This window comes from Phaseolus vulgaris, chromosome 10 (assembly GCF_051622355.1).
Source record: "Phaseolus vulgaris cultivar YP4 chromosome 10, ASM5162235v1, whole genome shotgun sequence".
In the NCBI taxonomy this organism is placed as follows: domain Eukaryota; kingdom Viridiplantae; phylum Streptophyta; class Magnoliopsida; order Fabales; family Fabaceae; genus Phaseolus; species Phaseolus vulgaris.
The window spans coordinates 15,608,936-15,625,164 of NC_143507.1; the positions used below are offsets into that span (position 1 = coordinate 15,608,936).

Genomic DNA, 16,229 nt, shown 5'->3' on the forward strand with positions numbered 1-16,229 from the left:
TTCCTGGCCTAGACAGTCAAACCATAAGTTCACCTTTTTTTTGCTTTTTTTTTGCTGACCTCTAAATAAAAATCTTAAAGTACCTACAAAAACGATCGTGAAATAGTGTTGTGTATCAAGTTATCGCGTTCGAGGTCCAACCATTTTGAAACTGAAGCCCACCTGCAAACCCATACAGGTATTGATCGCGCTACGCTTGACAGGTGCGATCATACCAACACTAATGCACCGGATCCTATCAGAACTCCGCAGACAAGCGTTCTTCGGCGAGATTAGTACTAGGATGGGTGATCTCCTGGGAAGTCCTCGTGTTGCACTTCTCTTTTGTGTTCTGCGTTTCTTCCTCTTCCTGGCCTAGACAGTCAAACCATGATTTCACCTTTTTTGTGCTTTTTTTTTTGCTAACCTCTACATAAAAATCTTAAAGTACCTACAAAAATGATCGTGAAATAGTGTTGGGTAGCGAGTTATCGCGTTCGAGGCCAACCATTTTGAAACTGAAGCCCACCTGCAAACCCATATAGGTATTGATCGCGTTACGCTTGACAGGTGCGATCATACCAGCACTAATACACCGGATCCCATCAAAACTCCGCAGTTAAGCTTGCTCGAGCGAGACTAGTACTAGGATGGGTGACCTCCTGGGAAGTCCTCTTGTTGCACTTCTTTTTGTATTTCTTTTTTGTGATCTGTTTTTCTTCCTCTTCCTGGCCTAGACAGTCAAACGATGAGTTCACCTTTTTTTTGCTTTTTTTTTGCTGACCTCTAAATAAAAATCTAAAAGTACCTACAAAAACGATCGTGAATTAGTGTTGTGTAGCGAGTTATCGTGTTCGAGGTCCAACCATTTTGAAACTGAAGCCCACCTGCAAACCCATATAGGTATTGATCGCGCTACGCTTGACAAGTGCGATCATACCAGCACTAATGCACCGGATCCCATCAGAACTCCGCAGTGAAACTCGCTTGGGCGAGAGTAGTACTAGGATGGGTGACCTCCTGGGAAGTCCTCGTGGTGCACTTCTTTTTGTATTTCTTTTTTGTGTTCTGTTTTTCTTTCTTATCCTGGCCTAGTCAGTCAAACCATGAGTTCACCTTTTTTCTGCTTTTTTTTTGCTGACCTCCAAATAAAAATCTTAAAGTACCTACAAAAACAATCGTGAAATAGTGTTGTGAAGCGAGTTATCGCGTTCGAGGTCCAACCATTTTGAAACTGAAGCCCACCTGCAAACCCATATAGGTATTGATCGCACTACACTTGACAGGTGCGATCATACCAGCACTAATGCATCGGATCCCATCAGAACTCCGCAATTAAGCTTGCTCGGGCGAGACTAGTACTAGGATGGGTGACCTCCTGGGAAGTCCTCGTGTTGCACTTCTTTTTGTATTTCTTTTTTGTGTTCTGCTTTTCTTCCTCTTCCTGACCTAGACAGTCAAACCATGAGTTCACCTTTTTTGTGCTTTTTTTTTTGCTTACCTCTAAATAAAAATCTTAAAGTACCTACAAAAACGATCGTGAAATAGTGTTGTATAGCGAGTTATCGCGTTTGAAGGTCCAACCATTTTGAAACTGAAGCCCACTTGCAAACCCATATAGGTATTGATCGCGCAACGCTTGACAGGTGCGATCATACCAGCACTAATGCACCGGATCCCATCAGAACTCCGCAGTTAAGGGTGCTTGGGCGAGAGTAGTACTAGGATGGGTGACCTCCTGGGAAGTCCTCGTGTTGCACTTCTTTTTGTATTTCTTTTTTGTGTTCTGTTTTTCTTCCTCTTTCTGGCCTAGACAGTCAAACCATGAGTTCACCTTTTTTGTGCTTTTTTTTTTTGCTGACCTCTAAATAAAAATCTTAAAGTACCTACAAAAACATCCGTGAAATAGTGTTGTGTAGCGAGTTATCGCGTTCGAGGTCCAACAATTTTGAGACTGAAGCCCTCCTGCAAACCCATATAGGTATTGATCGCACTACGCTTGATATGTGCGATCAAACCAGCACTAATGCACCGGATCCCATCAAAACTCTGCAGTCAAGCGTGCTTGGGCGAGAGTAGTACTAGGATGGGTGACCTCCTGGGAAGTCCTAGTGTTGTGTAACAAGTTATCGCGTTCGAGGTACAACCATTTTGAAACTGAAGCCCACCTGCAAACCCATATAGGTATTGATCGCGCTACGCTTGAGAGTTGCGATCATACCAGCACTAATGCACCGGATCCTATCAGAACTCCGCAGTCAAGAGTTCTTGGGCGAGAGTAGTACTAGGATGGGTGACCTCCTGGGAAGTCCTCGTGTTGCACATCTTTTTGTATTTCTTTTTTGTGTTCTGTTTTTCTTCCTCTTTCTGGCCTAGACAGTCAAACCATGAGTTCACCTTTTTTGTGCTTTTTTTTTTTGCTGACCTCTAAATAAAAATCTTAAAGTACCTACAAAAACATCCGTGAAATAGTGTTGTGTAGCGAGTTATCGCGTTCGAGGTCCAACAATTTTGAGACTGAAGCCCTCCTGCAAACCCATATAGGTATTGATCGCACTACGCTTGATATGTGCGATCAAACCAGCACTAATGCACCGGATCCCATCAAAACTCTGCAGTCAAGCGTGCTTGGGCGAGAGTAGTACTAGGATGGGTGACTTCCTGGGAAGTCCTAGTGTTGTGTAACAAGTTATCGCGTTCGAGGTACAACCATTTTGAAACTGAAGCCCACCTGCAAACCCATATAGGTATTGATCGCGCTACGCTTGACAGGTGCGATCATACTAGCACTAATGCACCGGATCCCATCAGAACTCCGCAGTTAAGCGTGCTTCGGGGAGAGTAGTACTAGGATTGGTGACCTCCTTGTAAGTCCTCGTGTTGCACTCCTTTTTGTATTTCTTTTTTGTGTTCTGTTTTTCTTCCTCTTCCTGGCCTAGACTTTCAAACAATTCGTTCACCTTTTTTGTGCTTTTTTTTTTTGCTGAGCTCTAAATAAAAATCTTAAAGTAATTACAAAAACGATCGTGAAATAGTGTTGTGTAGCGAGTAATCGCGTTCGAGGTCCGAACATTTTGAAACTGAGGCCCACCTGCAAACCCATACAGATATTGATCGCGCAACGCTTGACAGGGGCGATCATACCAGGACTAATGCACCGGATCCCATCAAAACTCTGCAGGCAAGCGTGCTTGGGCGAGAGTAATACTAGGATGGGTGACCTCCTAGGAAGTCCTCGTGTTGCACTTCTTTTGGTATTTCTTTTTTGTGTTCTGTTTATCTTCCTCTTCCTGGCCTAGACAGTCGAACCATGAGTTCACCTTTTTTATGCTTTTTTTTTATGACCTCTAAATAAAAATCTTAAAGTACCTACAAAAACGATCGTGAAATAGTGTTGTGTAGCGAGTTATCGCGTACGAGGTCCAACCATTTTGAAACTGAAGCCCACCTGCAAACCCATATAGGTATTGATCGCACTACGCTTGACAGGTGCGATCAAACCAGCACTAATGCACCGGATCGCATCAGAACTCTGCAGTTAAGCGTGCTTGGCCGAGAGTAGTACTAGGATGGGTGACCTCCTGGGAAGTCCTCGTGTTGCACTTCTTTTTGTATATCTTTTTAGTGTTCTGTTTTTCTTCCTCTTCCTGGCCTAGACAGTCAAACCATGAGTTCACCTTTTTTGTGCTTTTTTTTTTGCCGACCTTTAAATAAAAATCTTAAAGTACCTACAAACACAATCGTAAAATAGTGTTGTGTAGCAAGTTATCGCGTTTGAAGGTCCAACCATTTTGAAACTGAAGCCCACTTGCAAACCCATATAAGTATTGATCGCGCAACGCTTGACAGGTGCGATCATACCAGCACTAATGGACCGGATCCCATCAGAACTCCGCAGTCAAGGGTGCTTGGGCGAGAGTAGTACTAGGATGGGTGACGTCCTGGGAAGTCCTCGTGTTGCACTTCTTATTGTATTTCTTTTTTGTGTTTTGTTTTTCTTCCTCTTCCTGGCCTAGACAGTCAAACCATGAGTTCACCTTTTTTGTGCTTTTTTTTGTGCTGACCTCTAAATAAAAATCTTAAAGTACCTACAAAAACGATCGTGAAATAGTGTTGTGTAGCGAGTTATCGCGTTCGAGGTCCAACCATTTTGAAACTGATGCCCACCTGCAAACCCATATAGGTATTGATCGCGCTACGCTTGACAGGTGCGATCATAACAACACTAATGCACCGGATCCCATCAGAACTTTGCAGTCAAGCGTGCTTGGGCGAGAGTAGTACTAGGATGGGTGACCTCCTAGGAAGTCCTCGTGTTGCACTTGTTTTTGTATTTCTTTATTGTGTTATGTTTTTCTTCCTCTTCCTGGCCTAGACAGTCAAACCATGAGTTCACCTTTTTTGTGCTTTTTTTTTTGCTGACCTGTAAATAAAAATCTTAAAGTACCTACAAAAACGATCGTGAAATAATGTTGTGTAACGAGTTTTCGCGTTCGAGGTCCAACCATTTTGAAACTGAAGCCCACCTGCAAACCCATATAGGTATTGATCGCGCTTCGCTTGACAGGTGCGATCATACAAGCACTAATGCACCGGATCCCATCAGAACTCCGCAGTGAAGCGTGCTTGGGTGAGATTAGTACTAGGATGGGTGACCTCCTGGGAATTCCTCGTGTTGCACTTCTTTTTGTATTTCTTTATTGTGTTCTGTTTTTTTTCCTCTTCCTGGCCTAGACAGTCAAACCATGAGTTCACCTCTTTTGTGCTTTTTTTTGCTGACCTCTAAATAAAAATCTTAAAGTACCTACAAAAACGATCGTGAAATAATGTTGTGTAGTGAGTTATCGCGTTGGAGGTCCAACCATTTTGAAACTGAAGCCCACCTGCAAACCCATATAGGTATTGATCGCGCTACGCTTGACAGGTGCGATCATACCAGCACTAATGCACCGGATCCCATCAGAACTTTGCAGTCAAGCGTGCTGGGGCGAGTGTAGTACTAGGATGGGTGACCTCCTTGTAAGTCGTCGTGTTGCACTTCTTTTTGTATTTCTTTTTTGTGTTTTGTTTTTCTTCCTCTTCCTGGCCTAGACAGTCATACCATGAGTTCACCTTTTTTGTGTTTTTTTTTTTGCTGACCTCTAAATAAAAATCTTCAAGTACCTACAAAAACGATCTTGAAATAGTGTTGTGTAGCGAGTTATCGCTTTCGAGGTCCAACCATTTTGAAACTGAAGTCCACCTGCAAAGCCATATAGGTATTTGTACCGACCTGGAAGTCGGGAGTTATGACGTGGCGTCGAGCTATTATATAGGAGTGTTGGATGGGACACCTGGTTGGCAGGAGGGAAGGAAGTCGGGGGGTTCGTGTAGTCGCCAGTTATTAAGTTGGCGTGCTCCGATCTCCAGCATACCTAAACCGGCGGTCACCGGGTTTAAGATGAAGTCGCCAGATGGGAACCCAGGCGACCAAGTGATTAGAAATCGCCGAAACAAGGACATCGCCGAAGATGAAGGCAGATAGACGCTTCCCAGCTGCCCAGAGGATGAGGTCGGGGGACAGCTTACTTGAACATGTACGGTGAAGCAGGTAGGGCAGATCATGAAGGCGGCCGGCGAGACCACAGGGAAGGTGTGTACGAAGGCACTCGAACTCGCCACCCAGAAGAGATCACGCTCCAGGGCAACTATGCACTGAGTTGTATCATGCATAAGTAACTTCGTACACACCGGATGTCAGGGCAAACCTGAAGAGTAAGAAATAGCGCCCAAGTCAAGGATGCTCCGGATGATGGCACATGTACAGCTGGATGCGAGCCACGTGTCCAGATGTGTAACTGCCAGGAGAGAGAAAGGGCCCAGGTATATGACAAGTGTCTAAAATATAGGCACTTATGAGGATTTATTGCTAATTTACATATAAAATAATCCCTAATTTATGAATTTATACCTTTTTACATTTTTTATGATCTTTATTTGAATAAGAGTATTTTATTCCCAAATTTGGTGTTAATTGCAGATTTCTAAGGAAGATTGGAGATTTGGATTAAAGATGAATGATTTGAGCTAAAAAGATAAAGATAGAAGGTCCCAGAATGGAAAAGATGCAAAGAAAGATTGGGCCTTTTTTTATGTTTTATCATTTAGCCCATTAGCGCGACACAATAAACAATCTAACCCTAGAAAACTAGGATAAATAGAGGGCTAGAGGCTCAACCTTAGGGTGCCAGATTGAGAGGAAAACACCATAGAGTGAATTGTAACCCAATTGGGAGAATGGAAGGTGATAGAAGTATGCGTGGCTAATTCTACCCTTTGGGATTGGGAGTAATCTGCTCAAACTCTTATGTATTGAGGTGATATTTTATATATTAATATTCTGTTCTTGATTGATTATTGGTATTGTTGTTTTACTTTTAATTCTTCGTGACAAATTGAGAATCTTAAATCTGACCGGGAGGTATTTTTAGGGTTCGGACCTAAACAACAATAGTTAACATATTTGAGTGCTAGGAATAGACTTGAAATGTTAATTGCTATTAAACGTCTGAGCTTCGTTCTAAGTTGTTCTTATAAGTATGCGAGGGATCGATAGTTAGGGAACATTCTTAAGGATTTTATATGCGAGGAATCGATATAAATGATTTTTATACGGGAATCAATTTCAATTAAAGAACTTAATATTAACATGCTAATCAAAATACATGAGTGAGAGAGATGAAACTTAATCCCAATTTTTCCAATTGAAGCAACTAATTCTTTGTTTGTTTTCTTATTGATCAGTGCCAACATAATCACTTCACACTCTTTTTTATTGTTCCGTTGTTATATTTAGCGAATATTGTACTCGATGATTCACTGTTCTTTGTGGGATCGATATCCGTCCTTAGGGACAATTATTACTTCTGACAAAGGCGATGCACTTGCCGTAAAAAGTCATCAGTATATAAGAGTTTCCAATGAACTTCTGAGGTACGCACGTTCAGATTGTTTCTTTACGCTTGCAAGTCTTGAGTACGCTGAGAGAGAACTTTTTCACGGTTCCTTAGAGTTCTTGAGTTTTACTCTTAAGTAATTGGTGGTTCAGTCGCTGACTTGGGTGTCGGAGCGTGATCGGCTGCAGCGGCGCCGTTTCATCTTTTGCAGGTTCTTGAGGTGGATCGCGGTGAAGGACGGAGGCTAACACGGCGCAGAAGTCGATCCAAGCTTGACGAGGCAGGGCTCCAGCGTTTCGGTCAACAGGCAGGATCATCAGGCGCCCACCGTGGGGCCGTGTAAAACCTGTTCCCATCCACAGCGTGAGTTCTTGGAGGTTTCTGCGGTTTCTGTTTGGTTGTGTGCTGGTGCAACCATTTTCCACCGTTCGTTTGAGTTTTTGAGTTTTACTCTTAAGTAATTGGTGGTTCAGTCGCTGACTTGGGCGTCGGAGCGTGATCGGCCGCAGCGGCGCCGTTTCGTAGGAAAATAAAGTTAACAGAAAGATTATGTAAAGAAGCAAAGAAGGTCATAACATAGTGGCATCAGTTCAAAATACGTGTACAGAGAAGGGAAAAATTTATTACAAGAAAATTGTGTAAGAAAGAGACAGGTGAGTAGGTGATGGAGGGAAGCAGCAAGCAGCTAGTGTTCAGAAGGAACGATCTTCCCGTCCACCACTTCGTTGTTCAGAGACACCATGGAGAGGTCCATATCAGGATATTGGCAGGCGAACTGCTCCAAGGCGGCGTCGAACCCAGCAGCGAGAATTTGGGCAGAGCTCAGCTCGAGTTCTTCAATCTGCTTCTTGAGCCCCTCATTCTGCTGCTTCAGTTCTTCAGCCTTCTCCCGAGCTTGAAGAAGGTCTTCAGTAACCCTCTTGTTCTCCGCCTGCGCTTGGACCAGCTCTGCGGCGATCCCTTCGTTTTCCTTTTTGGCCTCGGCGAGCTTGGCCACGGTGTCGTCTCTCTCTTTCTCAGTTTTACCCAAGAGGACCTCCCGATCTACGGACCTCTTCTCAAGGTTTTCTACCTTGGCGGCATCTGCTTTAATCAACGCTTCCAGGCTAGCCACCTTGAGACGATAGGGGACCAACTTGCTCTCCAACTCGATCTTCTCTTGAGCTAAGAGGTGCACCCTATGGCGTAGATCGGTGGCCTCCTTGCGCGCCACCCTCAGTTCGGTGCTCATAGCATCCTCCACTCGCGAGTGGTCGATCTCTGCCAGCATGAGGTTGCAGGACAACTTCTCCACCTCAATCCTTATTAGGCGATTCTCCTCTCGGAGCACGCAGATGTCATCCTGGAGTTTTTTGCTGGAACTCTCCACAGCTTTTGATACGATGGAGGGAAAATCCTCTGCCATCATCTTGAGTTTTGCTGAGAAGGGTTCCCACACTCTTTTGACCGCGAGGGAGAGGTTTGCTTGTGGAAGCACTGGGGGAGCCTGTTGCTGGTTCTCGCCACCACCTTCTTGAATCGGTTGGTGAGTTGGAGCTTCTTGGAGTGGTGGTGATGAGGGGACTCGGTGATGATGATAGGCGAGTTGTGAGCACCTTCATCCCCACCTGGTGCAGCTTCCGCAGTTGAGGCAGTTGAAGGAGGACCCCTTCCAGCAGATACATATGGCGTGGAGGCGCTCGGGGGGTTCTCCATGAAGTTGGGCTCAGCAGCCTCAACCACGGGAAATGCAGCCGCCAAGGGAACTGCTTGGACTGGCGATGCGGGAGCTGGGGGAGGAGGCAGTGTTGGAGGTGGAGCTGGCGGAGAAGGCGGTGTAGATGTTGGAGGAGGAGGTGGAGCAGGTGGTGAGGAAGGCGCCACCCTCTATTTTTTGGTGATGAGGCCATCTTCGGTTGCCTCATCGTCTTCTTCTTCATCCTCATGGACCACCTGAGGGGTTTTCCTCTTTGGCTTCCTGAGGATGAGCTTCTTGCGTTGTTGGGCGGGCAAGGCCTCTGAAGGAGCTGGGCCTTTAGGGGGCGATCTGCCCTAGGCAGCGGCGATCTCCACCACTGAATTGGGCACGGTCTGGGAGCCCGACGCCAACCCATGGGCTCGAGCGAGCGCCCTCAATTCAGCCAGTTTTCCCTTGCCCAACATGAGATCTGCATAATACAAAGGTATACAAGTCAGCTCAAAGAGAAAGATAAACGCATGAGCAAGTATGCAGATGAGGCAAACAAGTGATGCAGAAAATAAAACCCAAGTCTTGTGCACAACAGACAAAACGCCCAGCAACAGTTAACAGAGGCATCGCCAAGAGCAAGAACGTAGATATTGAGGTGAGCTCTAACCTATGCGAGCCTCGAGCTGGCCTTCGAAGAATTCGAAGGAGATGATCGCAGAGGTAAGGAAGGTAATGTTGGCGTCTGCCACGCTCTTCCAGAAGAGGCACAGATCTTTGTCCAAAGCGCCCATGTTGTCAGGGCTTCTTGGCCTCCTGAAGCTTCCCTTGGATTCTTTATTTCCCTTGTTTACCCAGTACAAGGGAAAGCCGTCGAGCAGCGAGGCGTCCTGGTCGTTTTGGCGCACTTGGAAAAATTTGCCTTTCCAATCCTTGTAGGATTGCTGGAAGATAGAAAGGATCGACCTCCCAGCAATCCCGTTCAGACTCACCCAAAGGCGATCTCTCGGATGCTTAGCTTCAAAAAGGAAAAGGAAGACGTCCACTGACGCTGGCAGTCCCAAATGTGCGCATATGATTTGAAACGCCCGCACGAATGCCCAGCTGTTGGGATGGAGCTGGGCGGCGGCGATGTTGAGCTCGGTTAGTAGCTCCCTTTCAAAATGAGTGAAGGGAAACCTAAGTTTCACCTTCTTGAATAAAGTGGTATACACAAAGCAGAACAACTCGCCGTTGTTCCCTTTGTCGTCTGCACAAACTGGCACGTCGGGGGGGCAAGGAAGCACCATCAGCTTGTCGTCGTGCTCCTTGTGGAATGAAAGGTTGGGCTCATCCCCTTTCTTCAATCGAAGCACCGCCAGGGGAGAGTTTACTGAAGAAGTCTCTTTCAGCAAAGTCGAGTTGGCCCACGGGTATAGCTTCTTGTAGTCGGGGGAAGGAATGGAGGCACCTCCAGCAATGGGTGGAGTTGCCTGAGCAACGTTGGGGTGAGAGGTTGCAGCCCTCTCAGCCTGGGAGGAGGAAGCACCAGGTGCTCGTGGTGGGTTATGAGCTTGGGATGGAGGGTTTCGTGACGAGGGAGGAGGATTTGGGGTGATCTTTGATTGAGCCATCGCGGAAACTGCAAAGGAAAAAGAAAGGGAAAGGTGAGCAGAGTTCGCAGAGGCTGACTCGATTGTGAAAGAAGGAAGAAAAAGATGAACGAACGAAGGTTCGTTGTAATGGAGACGAAGCCCTAAGTTACGAGAAGAGAGAAGCAGAAGAAACAACCCATAGCGTATGCACCAGGCAGTTAATGGATGATGCGAATCGGTTAAAATGCAGGAAAACTCAATAGAAGAAGTAAAGGGAGTACCTTTCGATGATCAGAAGAACGCTGAAGGAGGTTGAGGATCCAGAAGGTTGAAGAGCGTCGTGGGTTTTTGCAGAAGAAACTCAGAGCGTTTGAGAAGGCAAAGAGGTGATGGAACAGTAGAAGTGAAATGGGTTTAAGGGTTTTTCAAATGATTTTCGGAAGCGTAAACGACAACTAAAGATGACCGTTGATGAGGCCACGTGTCGAGCGATTGGAAGAATGTTTGGTGGAGCGTCAGGAAAGCAGAAAGTACAAACGTTTGGAATTCTGCGCCAGCGCCACGTAGATCGATAGTGACGTCACTCCTTTAGTCTTTTCGCTGGACAAGTCTTCGCTTAAGACTGGGGGGCTTGTGTACCGACCTAGTAGTCGGGAGTTATGACGTGGCGTCGAGCTATTATATAGGCGTGTTGGATGGGACACCTGGTTGGCAGGAGGGAAGGAAGTCGGGGGGTTCGTGTAGTCGCCAGTTATTAAGTTGGCGTGCTCCGATCTCCAGCATACCTAAACCGGCGGTCACCGGGTTGAAGATGAAGTCGCCAGATGGGAACCCAGGCGACCAAGTGATTAGAAATCGCCGAAGATGAAGGCAGATAGACGCTTCCCAGCTGCCCAGAGGATGAGGTCGGGGGACAGCTTACTTGAACATGTACGGTGAAGCAGGTAGGGCAGATCATGAAGGCGGCCGGCGAGACCACAGGGAAGGTGTGTACGAAGGCACCCGAACTCGCCACCCAGAAGAGATCACGCTCCAGGGCAACTATGCACTGAGTTGTATCATGCATAAGTAACTTAGCCAAAACACCTGAAGAGTAAGAAATAGCGCCCAAGTCAAGGATGCTCCGGATGATGGCACGTGTACAGCTAGATGCAAGCCACGTGTACTGCCAGGAGAGAGAAAGGGACCAGGTATATAAGAGTTTCCAACGAACTTCTGAGGTACGCACGTTCAGATTGTTTCTTTACGATTGCAAGTCTTGAGTACACTGAGAGAGAACTTTTTCACGGTTCCTTAGAGCTCTTGAGTTTTACTCTTAAGTAATTGGTGGTTCAGTCGCTGACTTGGGCGTCGGAGCGTGATCGGCCGCAGCGGCGCCGTTTCGTCTTTTGTAGGTTCTTGACGTGAATCGCGGTGAAGGACGGAGGCTAACACGACGAAGAAGTCGATCCAAGCTTGACGAGGCAGGGCTCCAGCGTTTCGGTCAACAGGAAGGATCAGTATTGATTGCGCTACGCTTGACAGGTGCGATTATACCAGCACTAATGCACCGGATCCCATCAGAACTCCGCAGCTAAGCGTGTTTGGGTGAGAGTAGTACTAGGATGGGTGACCTACTGGGAAATCGTCGTGTTGCACTTCTTTTTGAATTTCTTTTTTGTGTTTTGTTTTTCTTCTTCTTCCTGGCCTAGACAGTCAAACCATGGGTTCACCTTTTTTATGCTTTTTTTATTGCTGACCTCTAAAACAAAATCTTAAAGTACCTACAAAAACGATCGTGAAATAGTGTTGTGTATCAAGTTATCGCGTTCGAGGTCCAACCATTTTGAAACTGAAGCCACCTGCAAACCCATATAGGTATTGATCGCGCTACACTTGACAGGTGCGATCATACCAGCACTAATGCACCATATACCATCAGAACTCCGCAGTTAAGCGTGTGCGGCGGAGAGTAGTACTAGGATGGGTGACCTCCTAGGATGTCCTCGTGTTGCACTTCTTTTTGTATTTCTTTTTTGTGTTATGTTTTTCTTCCTCTTCCTGGCCTAGACTGTCAAACCATGAGTTCACCTTTTTTGTGCTTTTTTTGTGCTGACCTCTAAATAAAAATCTTAAAGTACCTAAAAAAACGATCGTGAAATAGTATTGTGTAGCGAGTTATCGCGTTCGAGGTCCAACCATTTTGAAACTGAAGCCCACCTGCAAACCCATATAGGTATTGATCGCGCTACGCTTGACAGGTGCGATCATACCAGCACTAATGCACTGGATCCCATCAGAACTCCGCAGTGAAGCGCGCTTATGCGAGAGTAGTACTAGGATGGGTGACCTCCTGGGAAGTCCTCGTGTTGTACTTCTTTTTGTATTTCTTTTTTTCTTCTTCTTCCTGGCCTAGACAGTCAAACCATGAGTACACCTTTTTTTGCTTTTTTTTTTGGTGACCTCTAAATAAAAATGTTCAAGTACCTATAAAAACGATCGTGAAATAGAGTTGTGTAGCGAGTTATTGCGTTCGAGGTCCAACCATTTTGAAACTGAAACCCACTTGCAAACCCATATAGGTATTGATCGCGCCACGATTGACAGGTGTGATTATACTAGCACTAATGCACCGGATCCCATCAGAACTCCGCAGTTTAGCGCGCTTGGGTGAGAGTAGTACTAGGATGGGTGACCTCCTAGGAAGTCTTCGTGCTACACTTCTTGGCCTGGTCAGTCAAACCATGAGTTCACCGTTTTTGTGCTTTTTTTTTGCTGACCTCTAAATAAAAATCTTAAAGTACCTACAAAAACAATCGTGAAATATTGTTTTGTAGCGATTTATCGCGTTCGAGGTCCAACCATTTTGAAACTGAAGCCCACCTACAAACCCATATAGGTATTGATCGCGCTACGCTTGACAGGTGCGATCATACCAGCACTAATGCACCAGATCCCATCAGAACTCTGCAGGTAAGCGTGTGCGGGCGAGAGTAGTACTAGGATGGGTGAACTTCTGGGAAGTCCTCGTGTTGCACTTCTTTTTGTATTTCTTTTTTGTGTTCTGTTTTTCTTCATCTTCCTGGCCTATGCAGTCAAACCATGAGTTCACGTTTTTTGTGCTTTTTTTTTTGTTGACCTCTAAATAAAAATCTTAAAGTACCTACAAAAACGATCGTGAAATAGTGTTATGTAGCGAGTTATCGCGTTCCAGGTCCAAACATTTTGAAACTGAAGCCCACCTGCAAACCCATATAGGTATTGATCGCGCTCGCTTGACAGGTGCAATCATACCAGCACTAATACACCGGATCACATCAGAACTCAGCAGTCAAGTGTGCTTGGGCGAGAGTAGTACTAGGATTAGTGACCTCCTGGGAAGTCCTCGTGTTGCACTTCTTTTTGTATTTCTTTTTTGTGTTTTGTTTTTCTTCTTCTTCCTGGCCTAGACAGTCAAACCATCAGTTCACCTTTTTTGTGCTTTTTTTTTGCTGACCTCTAAAGAAGAATCTTAAAGTACCTACAAAAACGATCGTGAAATAGTGTTGTGTAGCGAGTTATCGCGTTCGAGGTCCAACCATTTTGAAACTGATGCCCACCTGCAAACCCATATAGGTATTGATCGCGCTACGCTTGACAGGTGCGATCATACCAACACTGATGCACCGGATCCCATCAGAACTCAACAGTCAAGCGTGCTTGGGCGAGAGTAGTACTAGGATGGGTGAACCCCTGGGAAGTCCTCGTGTTGCACTTCTTTTTGTATTTCTTTTTTGTGTTCTGTTTTTCTTCTTCTTCCTGGCCTACACAGTCAAACCATGAGTTCACCTTTTTTGTCTTTTTTTTTTGCTGACCTCTAAATAAAAATCTTACAGTACCTACAAAAACTGTACCGCCCTGGTAGTCGGAAGTGATGACGTGGCATCAAGCTATTGTATAGGCGTGTTGATGGGACGCCTGGCTGGCAGAAGGGAAGGAAGTCGGGGGGGCTCGTGTAGTCGCCAGTTATTAAGTTGGCGGTCACCGGGTTAAAGTTGAAGTCGCCAGATATGAATCCAGGCAACCAAGTGATTAGAGATCGCCGAAATAAGTACATCGCCGAAGATGAAGGCAGATAGACATTTCCCAGCTGGCGAGAGGATGAGGTCGGGGGGCAGCTTGCTTGAGCATACACGGTGAAACAGGTGGTGCAGAGCATGAAGGCGGCCGGCGAGACCATAGGGAAGGTGTGTACGAAGGCACCTTGACTCGCCAATCCAGTAGAGATCGCGCTCCAAGACAACTATGCACTGAGTAGTATCATGCATAAGTAACTTAGCCAAAGGAGAGTCAGAGGTAGCGCCCAAGTCGAGGATGCTCCAGATGAAGGCACGTGTACGGCTGGATGCAAGCCACGTGTCCAGGTGTGTAACTGCCAGGAGAGAGAAAGTGTCCAGGTATATAAGAGTTTCCCAACGAACTTCTGAGGTACGCACGTTCAGATTGTCTTCTTTACGCTTGCGAGTGCTTGAGTATACTGAGAGAGAGAATTGGTTCACGGTTCCTTAGAGTTCTTGAGTGTTACACTTAGTAATTGGTGGTTCAGTCACTGACTTGGGCGTTGGAGTGCGATCGGCCGCATCGGCGCCGTTTCGTCTTTTGCAGGTTCTTGAGGTGGATCGCAGTGAAGGACGGAGGCAAGCGCGGCGCATGCGTCGATCCAAGTTTGACGAGGCAAAGCTCCAGCGTTTTGGTCAACAGGCAGGATCATCAGGCGCCCACCGTGGGGCCGTGTAAAACCTGTTCCCATCCACAGCGTGAGTTCTTGGAGGTTTTTGCAGTTTTCTGTGTGGTTGTGTGCTGGTGCAACCATTGTCCGCTGTTCATCTAGGTTTTGTTCGGTAATCTCGCGTTTTCCACCGTTCGTTTGGGTTTTTGTTCGGTGAGGTGAAGTTTTCTTCTGATTGCGCGAGTTTCGATCGGTGAGATCTGAGTTCTTTGGCTCGTTTGATTTTTCGTGGAAGAAGCGGTGGTTTCTGGTGGAGTTGCGAGTTTCTGTGGAGGTTTTCTGTGTTCTTGAGGTTTCTTTCGACGTTTCACAAAGTTCTGACCGATCGATCGCTGAATCGATCGTCGCTGAAGAAGGTGTTGTTCATTGCACCCTGTGATTCGTCAAGTTTTCATGAGAAGAATGAGAAGCAACCGTTCAAGTCCAGTCGCGCCTGTTGCTGCTGAAGGCGCCATGACTATGGCGCAGATGGTGGAAATTATACGTTCGTTGCAGGCGAATGTGGAAGCCTCGCGCATAGAGCAGGCAAGAATGCACGAGGACCTGGTCGCCTCTCGGGCCAGGAATGATGAGCTTAGCAGAGTGACTGAAGAACTGCGTCAAGCTCTTCAGGAGCAGCGAGGGCGTCCAGTCGCTGAAGAGGTCGCGCCGTCAACGCCGCCTCGTGTTTTTCCTATGCCTTTCGCTCAGGCGATTACTGACACGCCTATCCCTGCGAGTGTGGTACCCGTTAAGGCTGTTTTCACCGGCGTGGAGGATCCTAAGGCTCATCTCACCACGTTCCATACGCAGATGATGCTGTCAGGAGGATCGGACGCCGTGTACTGCAAGATGTTTGTGAGCACACTCCAGGGAACGACGCTGGAATGGTTTGTGAGCCTGCCTACAGGTCACATAACCAACTTCCAACAGTTTTCAAAGATCTTCGTCGAGCAGTACATCGTGAACAAGGCACCGCCCAGGGTGTCTTATGTTTTGTTTGACATCAGGCAGTACCAGGGAGAGTCCCTCAGGGACTACCTGAATCGTTTTGGGGCGCAGATGGTCCGATCGCCAGCCAAAGATGAAGAGATGCTGGTCTACGCATTCAAGAAGGGCGTGCTGCCGGGACCATTCTGCGAGGCATTGATCAGGGCTCACCCTGCCACATTTGCTGAGGTCAGGCGACTTGCGGTGGCCCACATCGCCGATGAGAGTGAAGTCGCCGAGAAGAGGGGCAGCGTGGCTCCCGCCAGGCCACGTGCCCAGACCAGGATCCAGCCACAGAGGGTGCTGGAGACGGCGGCGACCAGGAGGGATCAGAGGACTCGCCATCCTTATGATCCAAG

At 46.7% G+C, this 16,229-nt stretch overlaps 3 non-coding genes and 19 pseudogenes across 3 annotated transcripts; all 22 read left to right on the forward strand.

Moving 5' to 3' along the window:
- The first annotated feature begins 201 nt into the window (after window positions 1–201).
- On the forward strand, window positions 202–320 carry LOC137819860 (5S ribosomal RNA; annotated as a pseudogene).
- Window positions 321–547: 227 nt separating this feature from the next.
- Window positions 548–666, forward strand: LOC137819816 (5S ribosomal RNA; annotated as a pseudogene).
- A 239-nt stretch (window positions 667–905) lies between these two features.
- Window positions 906–1,024, forward strand: LOC137819948 (5S ribosomal RNA; annotated as a pseudogene).
- A 239-nt stretch (window positions 1,025–1,263) lies between these two features.
- On the forward strand, window positions 1,264–1,382 carry LOC137819956 (5S ribosomal RNA; annotated as a pseudogene).
- Window positions 1,383–1,623: 241 nt separating this feature from the next.
- LOC137819828 (5S ribosomal RNA) lies at window positions 1,624–1,742 on the forward strand. The gene has a single exon (XR_011082441.1). It is a non-coding gene; the product is annotated as a 5S ribosomal RNA (ribosomal RNA).
- A 241-nt stretch (window positions 1,743–1,983) lies between these two features.
- On the forward strand, window positions 1,984–2,102 carry LOC137819832 (5S ribosomal RNA; annotated as a pseudogene).
- Window positions 2,103–2,186: 84 nt separating this feature from the next.
- LOC137819954 (5S ribosomal RNA) lies at window positions 2,187–2,305 on the forward strand (annotated as a pseudogene).
- A 241-nt stretch (window positions 2,306–2,546) lies between these two features.
- Window positions 2,547–2,665, forward strand: LOC137819858 (5S ribosomal RNA; annotated as a pseudogene).
- An 84-nt stretch (window positions 2,666–2,749) lies between these two features.
- Window positions 2,750–2,868, forward strand: LOC137819861 (5S ribosomal RNA; annotated as a pseudogene).
- A 241-nt stretch (window positions 2,869–3,109) lies between these two features.
- On the forward strand, window positions 3,110–3,228 carry LOC137819853 (5S ribosomal RNA; annotated as a pseudogene).
- Window positions 3,229–3,466: 238 nt separating this feature from the next.
- LOC137819944 (5S ribosomal RNA) lies at window positions 3,467–3,585 on the forward strand (annotated as a pseudogene).
- Window positions 3,586–3,826: 241 nt separating this feature from the next.
- LOC137819946 (5S ribosomal RNA) lies at window positions 3,827–3,945 on the forward strand (annotated as a pseudogene).
- Window positions 3,946–4,185: 240 nt separating this feature from the next.
- LOC137819818 (5S ribosomal RNA) lies at window positions 4,186–4,304 on the forward strand (annotated as a pseudogene).
- A 240-nt stretch (window positions 4,305–4,544) lies between these two features.
- Window positions 4,545–4,663, forward strand: LOC137819875 (5S ribosomal RNA). Its single transcript, XR_011082468.2, has one exon. It is a non-coding gene; the product is annotated as a 5S ribosomal RNA (ribosomal RNA).
- Window positions 4,664–4,901: 238 nt separating this feature from the next.
- Window positions 4,902–5,020, forward strand: LOC137819823 (5S ribosomal RNA; annotated as a pseudogene).
- Window positions 5,021–11,676: 6,656 nt separating this feature from the next.
- LOC137819960 (5S ribosomal RNA) lies at window positions 11,677–11,795 on the forward strand. Its single transcript, XR_011082518.1, has one exon. It is a non-coding gene; the product is annotated as a 5S ribosomal RNA (ribosomal RNA).
- Window positions 11,796–12,034: 239 nt separating this feature from the next.
- Window positions 12,035–12,153, forward strand: LOC137819880 (5S ribosomal RNA; annotated as a pseudogene).
- Window positions 12,154–12,392: 239 nt separating this feature from the next.
- On the forward strand, window positions 12,393–12,511 carry LOC137819797 (5S ribosomal RNA; annotated as a pseudogene).
- Window positions 12,512–12,738: 227 nt separating this feature from the next.
- Window positions 12,739–12,857, forward strand: LOC137819848 (5S ribosomal RNA; annotated as a pseudogene).
- Window positions 12,858–13,055: 198 nt separating this feature from the next.
- Window positions 13,056–13,174, forward strand: LOC137819779 (5S ribosomal RNA; annotated as a pseudogene).
- A 239-nt stretch (window positions 13,175–13,413) lies between these two features.
- On the forward strand, window positions 13,414–13,532 carry LOC137819822 (5S ribosomal RNA; annotated as a pseudogene).
- A 239-nt stretch (window positions 13,533–13,771) lies between these two features.
- On the forward strand, window positions 13,772–13,890 carry LOC137819799 (5S ribosomal RNA; annotated as a pseudogene).
- Window positions 13,891–16,229: the final 2,339 nt, after the last annotated feature.